Source organism: Dermacentor variabilis, chromosome 3 (genome assembly GCF_050947875.1).
Source record: "Dermacentor variabilis isolate Ectoservices chromosome 3, ASM5094787v1, whole genome shotgun sequence".
Classification (NCBI taxonomy): Eukaryota; Metazoa; Arthropoda; class Arachnida; order Ixodida; family Ixodidae; genus Dermacentor; species Dermacentor variabilis.
Genome location: NC_134570.1, coordinates 35,942,438 through 35,953,454, shown reverse-complemented (window position 1 = coordinate 35,953,454; position 11,017 = coordinate 35,942,438). Strand labels below are relative to the sequence as shown.

General features: G+C 50.3%; 1 protein-coding gene across 1 annotated transcript in view; it reads left to right on the top strand.

Annotated features, from left to right (window-relative positions):
- The first annotated feature begins 5,377 nt into the window (after positions 1–5,377).
- The window catches only part of LOC142573931 (uncharacterized), a 184,585-nt gene continuing 178,945 nt past the window's right edge, over positions 5,378–11,017 (top strand). The window contains exon 1 of the mRNA XM_075683132.1: positions 5,378–5,554. The gene's annotated coding sequence lies outside the window, so the exon portion shown is untranslated. The remainder of the gene's footprint in view (positions 5,555–11,017) is intronic.

Below are 11,017 nucleotides of genomic sequence, written 5' to 3'. Positions count from 1 at the left end.
GGGCGCAACAAGAATGCGAGATGCTGTCACGCAGTGCCGCTGTCGGGTGCGCTGTCGGAATTTTGTGCTTACCAAAGGAGTCGGTTAGCAAGCTGTCGAAGTGTGTGGGAGCCGGAATATGTGAGACATATGTGGCATTTTGCGTGTGCGAGTTCTCTATGTTCCTATTTTCAGAGAACACCCGCCGCGGTGGCTTGGCTGCTATGGTGTTGCGCTGCTAGCACCAGCACGTCGCACGATCAAATCCTGGTCGTGGCGGTGGCATTTCGACGGGGGCGAAATGCAAGAACACGAGACTATGAACATAGAAAGCTTCACAACAAGTACACGACACGCACATTCGTGCAATGATGGAGGAATGAAAAAACCTTTTTCCTTACTTTGGGGTTACAATAACAAAATTCCGGTCTTCAAATTATGTAGATGCGTATAACATGCTTCACACCTTTTATACCGCAGGGCGAACTTTCATATTTAAAGGGACACTAAAGTGAAAAATGATTTCTTCTGCATCAGTAAATTACCGTTCTACAAAACCAAAAACACCACTCTTACAACAATAAGACGTTTGGTAAGACAGAAAAAGCGCAAGAACGAAATACGGTTGGCGACGCCTACTTAATTTCCCGCACCTGGGGGCTGTGACGCCTTGGATTTTGATGGCATCTTCTAGGACCTACTAATTATATATAGCGGTACACATTGACTACATTGTGTTCTAAAGGAACCAAATATTAAACATGGCAAGTTTCAAGAACCTTTACTCAGCTATAACGCGGCCCAAATGAGAAAACATACTTTGGAATCCCTGACGTCACGCTGACGTACCGGCGCTGGGGTTTCGGCGCGAAATTCAAATACTGATACTTAGACCTTCACTCTCTCATCTAATAATCAAACTATTTTTTTAAATAGCTGCCTGCAGGTTTCTCAAACAATGCTTCATTAGCCTAAACTGATTTATTGTCTCGCTTTAGTGTCCCTTTAAAGAGGCCCTGAACCACCCCTCGGGCTTGGTGAAGTAACATAGTCCGCGGGTAGCATACGCTGTTGTAAACATCTCAGCCAAGTTATGCTGTCGTACGCGATCCGTGGAGCTTGCAAGCGGAGCGCGAAGTCACCTTTCTCTCAAACGCTCTCGTTTAAAAACCTCACGATCCTCGCTCTTTTCTGTGTGCTTTATTTCGTATTAAAGCATACTACAATACGCGGCTGCTATTGGTCGCTGCGCTCGGCTACACCGCGGCCGCCGCGAGGTGCCGCCACGAGTCCAGTGGCTAAGCCACGGGCTAAGCGCATAGGGTTTCCTACAAAAATGCTAAGCGCACTGCGGCTCTCTGAGGACAGCCGTGTTTGGCTTACGTTTAGCGCGGCATAGGCACCAAATCGGAAATTTGAACTGCGCGCCACGGTGACGTCTCCACCGTAGCCTTCGCAGTGCAAGACGTTGGAGGAGGAAGGGGAGAACAGCTGAGTCCGTGTTTGATTGCCGATAACTCCGCTTCTGCTGAACGCATCGAAGTACTTTTTGCGGCAAAGTGGTTCTGAAATAGCCTATCTTCACTTCAAATGTCTTTCTCCGCTTCAATAAGAAGTGGTTCAGGGCCCCTTTAAAAAGGTTAGAAGGGTAAAGACAACGTCTTTCTGGAAGAGTTGAAGGGGAGGATGAAGCACGACCTACTGAACTCCAGACGTGCACAGATCTCGCTGCTCCAGCACGCCTGGTCTAGTTCGCCCCTTTTGCCGCTAGGGACAGAACATACGAGCAGAGTCCGGATCCGGATCCGGATGACTGGCACTTCCCGGATCGGAGCCCTGTGTAGGAGGATGTTCAGGTTGCCTGGTGATTTGTAGTTGTGTCCCTGTATGCGGATAACTTCGGATTTGTCGGGTGAGCAGCAGAGCCCGCATCGAATGGTCTCGGTTTCGACGCAGTTTGCTGCTGCTTGAAGCGTGTCTTCCTTCTCGGCTAGGGAGCCGGTGTTTGTCCAGATCGTAATGTCGTCCGCATACAGGGTGTATCCAATGTTCGGAACCTGTTGCAGAGCCCTTGCGACTCCGATCATGGCGATGTTAAATAGGAGCGGGGAGATGATCGATCCTTGTGGCGTGCCCTTGTTGGGCATGTCTTGAGGGTCCGATCTCGTGTCACCCATTCCTATTGTTGCCGTTCGGCTGGACAGAAAGTTCTTGATATATTGGAAGGTGCGCTTGCCGCAGTTGAGATTGCTGAGCTCCGAGAGAATGGCCTCGTGAGACACGTTATCAAACGCACTTTTGAGATCCAGCGCCATAATGATGTGTTCGCCACCCCTCGGGATGTTGGAGAGAACCTCTTCCTTCAGGAGAAGGAAGGCGTCTTGCGTCGACAAGTCCGACCGGAAGCCAATCATGGAGGGATGAAAAAGATTGTTGTCTTCCATGTAGTGTTGGAGGCGCGTCTGGACGACTCGCTCGTAGAGCTTGCCCAGGCACGATGTGAGAGATATAGGTCGTAGTGATTCGATCACCGGCTTCTTGCCCGGTTTCGGAATTACTATGATCTCCGAGTGTTTCCACTCGGAGGGAATTTCATTCATCTCCCAGAGCGAGTCATTGAGGTACTTGGTGAGGTCCCTGATCTGTGCCTTGCTCAGGTTGCGGATCATGGCGTTGGTGATTCTGTCTACTCCCGTCACCGTGTTTCGGGTGCACGATCGGACGGCGGCATACACCTCGGCCGCAGAGATGGGAGCGTCGAGTGCAGGATTTTCCTTGCCCTGGTAGGTCGCAGAGCACGGTGGGGCGGTACTAGTACCGATGTATTTGTCCCTTAGAGCCTCAAGCAGTGCTGCGTCGTCTCCCGGGAAGAGGTGAGCAATGCGTTTCAGGGTGCGTGTAGATTGTGACTTTGATTTAGAGGGGTCGATGAGGTTTCGCAGAATTGCCCAGGTACGGGAGGTTCCCAGCGTTCCCCGCAGTGACTCGCAGAACTGTTGCCAATTTTGCTGTGCTAGGTTGGTGGCGTATGTTTGAGCTTCCTCCGTGAGCTGTGCAATCCGCAGGCGGAGGGGTCTGTTTAGGCGTTGCCTTTTCCATCTTCCCACGAGCCGGCCGCGCTTCTGCCATAGCTTGAGTAGGTGGCGGTCTATTTCTGGGGCTTCCGGTGTGCGGTGTATTGTTTCTGTTGCTGTTCTGTATGCTTGTCTGATGTCTTCGCTCCAGGCGTGAATAGAGTGAATGGGACCTGACGGGAAGGGTGCATTGCGGAATTTGGGCCAGTCTATGATACGGGCGGTGCCCAGACCCCTTCTAATTTTGGATGATGATATGGACGTGCTGAGTATGCAGTGGTCGCTGCCCAGCGTTTCGCCTAGGTTCGTCCACGTGGCGTCGGCGACATTCTTCGTTAGGGTGAGGTCGGGGCAGGAGTCACGGGTGACACTGTTGCCTTTCCTGGTCGGATATAAAGGGTCGGTGAGGAGTTCCAGTCCGAGGGTTTCTATTGCTCGTGCGACTGCCACTCCTCTTGCTGAGTTTGACTGACACCCCCAGTCACGGTGGGGGGAATTGAAATCCCCAACTACGATGAGCTGGTTAGCTTGCGCCAGTCGATTGGCTTCGGAAAGGAGGTTGGTGAAATCGGCCTTTGCTGGTTTTGGTGGCTTATACGTGTTAACCACGAACGTGCTGGTGCGCTCGCAGCTCGCTCTTGCCTGCACGTCGTGGCCTGCTCGCGGCCGCTGCACTCTAAATTACTATTACTGCCATTACTCTGAAGCAATAAAGCATTGCATTCCCCCCCCACCCTCAGCAGTTGTAGTTTTGTGGCTTTCAACAGCTTCGCTGGACATCCACTTTCGCAGGGCCGGGATGGCGTGTCAATTTTATTGTTACAACATATCACGCGGTATATGCCACATGGGCTGAGCAGACGGCACTAAAGCGTTGTTCGCATTTCGTTGTTGAATATTGCTCATGACCTGGCATTTCCTCTTAGTTTACCGTGCAGATGGTCGATTCTCTGCACGCGCCGAGGTTGCTTAGTGGCTCTGCTGTTGTGCACGAAGTCACAGGATCAAATCCCGGCCACGACGGCCACGTTTCGACGTGGGGGAAATGCAAAAACACCGTGTACTTAAATTTAGGTGCACATGAAATAACTTGAAAGTTGGAATCGGTTGGCGCAGGATAGGGGTAATTGAGATTGCAGGGAAAGGCCATCATGCTGCAGTGGACATAAGATAGGATGGTGCTGCTGCTACTGATGATGATGATGAAAGAACCCCAGCTGGTCAAAATTAATCCGGAGTCCCCCACTGTATAAGGCGTGCCTCATAATCAGGGGCCCTATAACGTAAAACTATTCCAATATGTTTTTATTCCAATCTCCTGACGTCAAATTTGCGTAACCGCCGACGCAAGCATCGGGCGGTGACCAGCAGGGTTGTATGAACAGACCAACCAAACGCTCTCCTCGCTTATAGGAGGCCACTTTTGTTGGCTTTAACAACGAATAACATTGCCTACACTGAGCGGCTTGTGTTATCTAATTGGCTCACAAGAGGCGAGGAGCACCCTCAGCTGGAGAGGGATTCGATGGGGCCGAGCCAGTGCCCTGAAAATCGACAACCGGCTGAAGAGGGTAGCGCCGGCGTCTGCGATTGGTCCGCTTTCCCTTACTTGGCTTGAGGTGGCTGGTCGAAAATCGCGGCGGCACGCAACGGAAGGTTATGAATGCCACTAAAAAGTATCCTCAGCATAGAAAAGTTGGCTCAGCGAGGTCGTAAATGTTCCGAAAATGCTTGAAAACGTTACACAACCACGCAAGAAGGTTTATTGTAGGCAAATAAACCCATACTCTCCGGCACGTGCGAGTAGCCAGTGCCTGAGCGATCGGCGGCAGCCATCTTTTATTCCTTTCGGAACGGGGCAGCCTGCAGCTATTCAGAAAAAGAATCAGTTTTGTTCGGCATATTAATCCATCTTTAACGCGTACACGTCGCTTTGACGTAGTGAGTTCTCGCTGTTTTGTGACGTCGCGTGACAGGTACATGAAGTGGGTGCAGCCCGAAAACTTTTGACCAACAGCCGAGGGTTAATGGCTAAAAGGCGTCGAATCAGAAATAACTATTTTTTTGTTTGGTACAAAGATGCATAATCAGTGCGTGCGCGTTATATCACATGGGGAGCTATCGCGGTTTTCGTGACGTCGCGTGATTGACAAGCGAAGTGGGGGTGGTCAAAAAAGTTTTCGACCAATCGCGGAGTGCTGATTGCAGAATTGGAATAGAAAAGTTTGGAATAGCTTTACGTTATAGCGCCCCAGGTCGTGATTTTGGCACGTAAAACCCCATAACTTAAATTTTTTTTGTCGATTCTATGAAGCTGCGATGACAAGTCATTTTAGGCGGGAAGATGAAGATGAAGACGTTGAGCAGCCGGCGCGCGGCTCGAGCAGAGCAGAGCGGCTACCGGGCGAAGAACGGCGCACCTCTGGCAGCCAGCCGTCTCGAGTCGGTCCGCTTGTCTCCTGGGCAGCCGTGCCCGCCGGGACACTGCAGCGTCAGCGAAGGTGAGCCATGAGGCCAACGTGCCGCGCATTCCCCGTTTTCTTTTCTCCCTTCGCGCAGCGTACGGCCTGTGCTGTTCGCCGGTATCTCGACCCAGAACGAGCACTGCGTTGCCACGGCCCGCCGTGGTGGCGTAGTGGACATGGCGTTGCGCTGCTAAGCCCGAGGGCGTGCGATCAAATCCCGGCCGCGGCGGCCGCATTTCGATGGGGGCGAAATGCATAAACGTCCGTGTATCGCGCATTGGGTGCACGCTAAAGAACCGCAGGTGGTCCACATTGACCCGGAGTTCCCCACTACGGCTTGGCTCATAATCATATCGTGGTATTGGCACGTCAAACGCCAGAATATAGTTTAGTTTCTTTTTTTATTTTACACTCACACGGAGCACAGGGCCCGTTGAGTCTATGGGTAGGCCAGCTGCCGCGTCATACGCGTACGGGTCTATGAATCTGTATACGACCCTGTCAAACCGTAGCCCACGAAATTCTTCTGGGCGTGGTTGGTCCTCACGCCGGCTCTTGGAGGGTTGACTCGACGCTCAGTGGCCGGCGCATTGCTCCGGAGGTGGGATAGGCTGCCTTCGTTTTATTCACCCCCCCCCCCCCTCAGCCTTGGCACGAGTCTCCTTGTGGTCTCACTTTCTTCTTGAACATTCCCCCTCCTCCTCAAATTTACTCTATAATTCATGCCCTAGATATATACCACAACCCACGAGCTCAAATAGCAAAGAGGTAGTAATTCGGGGCATTTTTCTTCTGCATATACTTGGGAGATTTACCGCAATGCACAGGTAACGAAAAAGATCAACGAAAGGCCATCGAATAAACGCATCCAGCACCGTGCGATCCGAGTATACATGCAGCATTCAGTTCGAGCATTGCTTGTCCGTTACTCTACGGGTAACGTCACCGGGAACATTCGGCTCACCTATAGTGCCTAATAAATTCGGGCTATAGTTGGTCCGACATAACTAGGAAACTGAGTGGTGCTAAAATGCAATGGACGCACGTGAAGCGCTTCACGTCCCTACCGTCCTAATGCGTTTATAGTGCTGCTGTTAAGAACGGCCCGCTGAGGTGCAAGTTTTCCCAGCCAGTTGCGACAGCGGCGTCAACTTTTCTTGGAAAGCCACCGTTACGCTCTAGCCAAACGGCGTCACTAAGTATACTGTGTGCGAAGGACAATGCCGCGTCCTCGCCTCTCCGTCGCGGGATTGCCGAAATGAGTTCCACGAACCAGGCTTTATAACTGAACACGCCACCGCCGACCCGGTCTGCTGTGAACAAGGGAGTCCCCGAGGGAACGTAGTTCGAGGTCCCTTCCCACTCACCATTCCTGACGTCAGCCCCGAGTTCTGCGAAGACCGTCTGACCTCGGTTGAGGGACCGTGAACCTGTGCGGAAGTGTGTGTGTGTGTGTGTCCCTCGCGCAGAGAGGCGGCTCGTCTACGGTGCCTGGTTGAACGTTTCCCTCACCTTGGGATCGAAGGAGGACCGAGTGTTTACAAACCGCTGCTGTGCGCCTGCTCAGCACTTCCTCTCGCAGTCATGCTAGAGTGATGAACTGCAACGTCCTTACGTAGACACTGTAAATAAACCCATATTCCTCGTTCTCGATGAGAAGCAGTCCTTCCCTTCAACAACGTCCTCAGCGTGGATAAGTTGGACGACGGCATGGGCCAGCTACCATCTAATTCATGCCCGACTCCAATCTTGACAACTGGTTACGAGCGGTGGGATTGACCTCCCAATCCTCACACTGCTCAGTTTTTCAGCGGAAAGGTATCGATCGCCCGCTATCGTACCCAAAATATTCTTAATTCAGATATTCACTTTGCTTTTCCGGTAAGAGAACACGCACGTTGACTCGTTCATCAATAAACATAATTACCATATTCCCGACCCTTTGGGCATGCAGAAATGAAATATAGAGAGTGAGCTAACTTACGAAGTCAAAAGCTTGTTCTTGCTAATATTTAGGCATTTAAGTACATTCGTTGATACACCGAAATTTTAAACTATTACAACAATCTTCTTCTGTGCAACCGCAGCTTGGTTAAAACATAAACGATGACCTGTCACTCGATTGCGTTGTTTAAAGCGGTCAGCAGACGACCACAGCGATATTTTTATAAGCGCCCTATATATATGATTCAAGGACAATAAAGGCTCACAGAATGATCGCCACACTTTCTGCGTAAATTCCATGTTGGAAAAGACTCACTGCATTGAATTCTGAGGTTTTACGTGCCAAAACCAGGATTTGATTATAATGCACGTCGTAGTGGGGTACCCCGGATTAATTTTGACTACCAGAGGACCTTTAACATGCCCCAAAGCGCGGGACAAGGGCACTCTTTCATTTCGCCCCGTCGAAATGCGACCGCCGCGGCCGGGATTCGGTCCTCGCAACCTAGTGCTTAGCAGTGCAACACCATAGCCGTTAAGCCACCGCAGCGGGTGTTCTCTGAAAATAGGAACATCGAGAATTCGTACACTCAGAATGTCAAGTGTCTCACATACTCCGACTCCCACATACTTCGACAGCTTGCTAACTGTTGCACCTTGTGTTTCGGTTCCGGAACGAGTTGGCCGCTAGCCACTACACTGTACTAACTGTCTCCTTTGGTAAGCACAAAATTCAGAGAGCGTTCCCGACAGTGGCACTGGGTGACAGCATCCCGCATTCACGTTGCGCCGATTTTTCCGTTATCCTAGCTCCTGACATTCGCCGCGCGCGGCGCCGTTGTGGAGTCGCTGCTAGTCGCTGCAGCGCCCGCCCGATTTGCTCTACCAGTGCCTCCTCTCTCTCTCTCTCTCTCTCTCTCTCTCTCTCTCTCTCTCTATATATATATATATATATATATATATATATATATATATATATATATATATATATATATATATATATATATATATATACGATGTCGAGAGTCCAGTGATTAGGAAGCAGAGAAGAGAGTTCGCTAAGGTGAGGTCACCACGCTGCTGTTCCAAAGAGACGTCGGCGTGCCCCACAAAGCAGTCCTGCTGTTTGTTGTACTGCAGCTTTTCCTTGATCTTCATTTCATCGACAATGAGTGAGCACACTCTCGACTGCGGTACACTCAAGCTCTCAGCTTCTACTCTAAGACGATCTTCGGCAAGTTTGCTGAAGCCTGTTTCTCCACTAGTGGTTCCGAAATAGTTGCTCAAGGTCTTCCTGCAAGGAAGCTTCAGAAGCATTTCACCGCGAATGTGTTCATATGCCCTTGCCGACAGATGCCTTAATACTACACAACGTCGGATTGTCTCCTCACACCAGCTTGGCCTCTTCTTTCTGAAGTTCTGGATTTGATCAATCAAGAATCGAGCTGCAGGTTCCTTTTCTTCCGCCCTTTCCTTGATGTAAGAAACATCCGCCACTAGGGCATCCTCGTGTAGCGTTTTCAATTCCACTTTGTACCTGTCGACCGTCTGTTGCAGTCGAAGCAACTGGCTCCTCAAGGCCTTTTCTTTCCTTATCCACTTCGCTCTCTCAGTAACAAGCACGCTTGAAGTTGACTTGATGTTTACCTGGACGCTTTGATCGCACGAGTTGGCTGCCGTTGATGTGTCCATGGAGCAGCAGTCAGACATATTCTCTACAGATGAAGTAGGCGCTGCTGCTGGCATCGACTGTTCCATCGCTGTGCCGCTCGCGGAGTCGTTTCGCGCCATTGTAGCACTCACTCTTTTGTCGATGCTTGTTGTATTTCGCGCCGGCGTTGATTTCGGCTGGAGATGGGACGGGTATTCTTCAAAAACAGACGGCACAGCCCCTTTCTTTAGACGTCGTCGCTTGCCTTCTATGAAGTCCTCTTCTTTGAAATGTCGACTGCACACTTTGGTGTAGCATGAGGTAGTATTCGGCGACCACTTGTCTCGTCGTATTGCGCCAAGCCATCGTGCTCGTGCGTCCGTGTCAGCGGGTATTTCATGAAAGGAAAGGGCAGCTGTTTTTTTTTTCTCGTCCGATTTACATAATGGCACACAACAGTAGGCCATCGTAAGGCATGCTATGCACGTACTTGTCTGAAGCTATCCCACACAGCGAAGTGGAGCACGGTTGAACGCAACTGAAGCAGAGAATAAAGAAGACTGTGGCTCACGACCAATGCGGCTACATAGAGACGGAATGGCGGCAGTGGCAGCCTTTGCCCAGACCCTGTTTGCCCAGCGCCCCTAGCGGCGGCGGCGAGAACTGGCGTTCGACAGCCGCCGAAGGTGGTGTGTCCGGCACAGATTTTTATCAAGGAGGCACTGGCTCTACAGACGTTATGCCAGCTGCTGGCGGTTGACTCCATTTCGTATTCGACTTTAAACGGGTTTTCGTGGAGCATTTTCTTTTTATTCTTCCCGGTTGGTGACACAAGTCGACGTGGGACAGAAGACACTCCAAAGTGCAAACCTTGTCGGAATTGGATGCGCGTTCGCCTAGATCCCGAGAACGCCCATACAAGCAAGCGTGTCATTTTGCTGTCTTCGTCGCAGTTGGTTAGACCGGTGCAACTTGTTATACTTAGTTATACTCTATCACTTGTTTGATGTGGCCTGCTGAAGCTGATGTTATTTGACCGCCACTTTTCTACAGGTCATAATGGCGGTAATCATTGCTAAGTAACGCTTCTAATTTTCATTAAAATTTGAATAGTACTATAGTAGGATACAACTTTAGAAAACAGCTGTTGGCAACGAAGGCTCACTGACCGCGCGGGGTTGTTATTCCGCCAGCTGATCAAAGAAGCAGAAAAATCGTCGTCATGCGATAATTTCAAAATGGCATCGTACTTGATACCTCCGGAGCGTCTGCTGCTCTTGGAAGTCTTTTCATCGGCGGAAGCGATGAGGTGTGCAATAGACATGGACACAGTGTACGGAGTCTGAGCATTTCACTCTTCAAAAGTGCGCGGTACAGTTTATTTCACTGCTTACCTCGTTTTACTCATGAAACTTCACTCCCAACTGAAGTAAAACTTGACACTAAATAGTTGCAGTGAAGCAAGAGATTTATTTCAGTTCAATAAAGAATGAGGGTTTCACCATGCCACTATAATAGACGAGTGAAAACGTGCGAAATCACGTGCTTATAATTTTATTTTTGTGGTTACCGCTTTATTTAGGTAACAGGGAAAGGTTGAAGTACAAACTATTTGCAGACTCGCGGATGAACAGGGCCTGGCTGTTAAGAGGGTGTGGGCACTGCAGACTTGAATTGTATGCAACCAGGCACGTACCAAGGATTGTTTTTTTGGGAGGGGGGGGGGGATCACGCCGTCGCCAGTAACCCTGTTTTACGTTAACGCACAACGCCTTGGTAACAGAAAACTAGTGTTAAAGCGCCTGCCTCAAGTCGTTTCGAACCGGTACGTTGTGCGCGCTGGGAAATTCATAACAAATCTTCGTATTCGTTCGGTTACTACAATGAATCGATGTCGCTGTTAC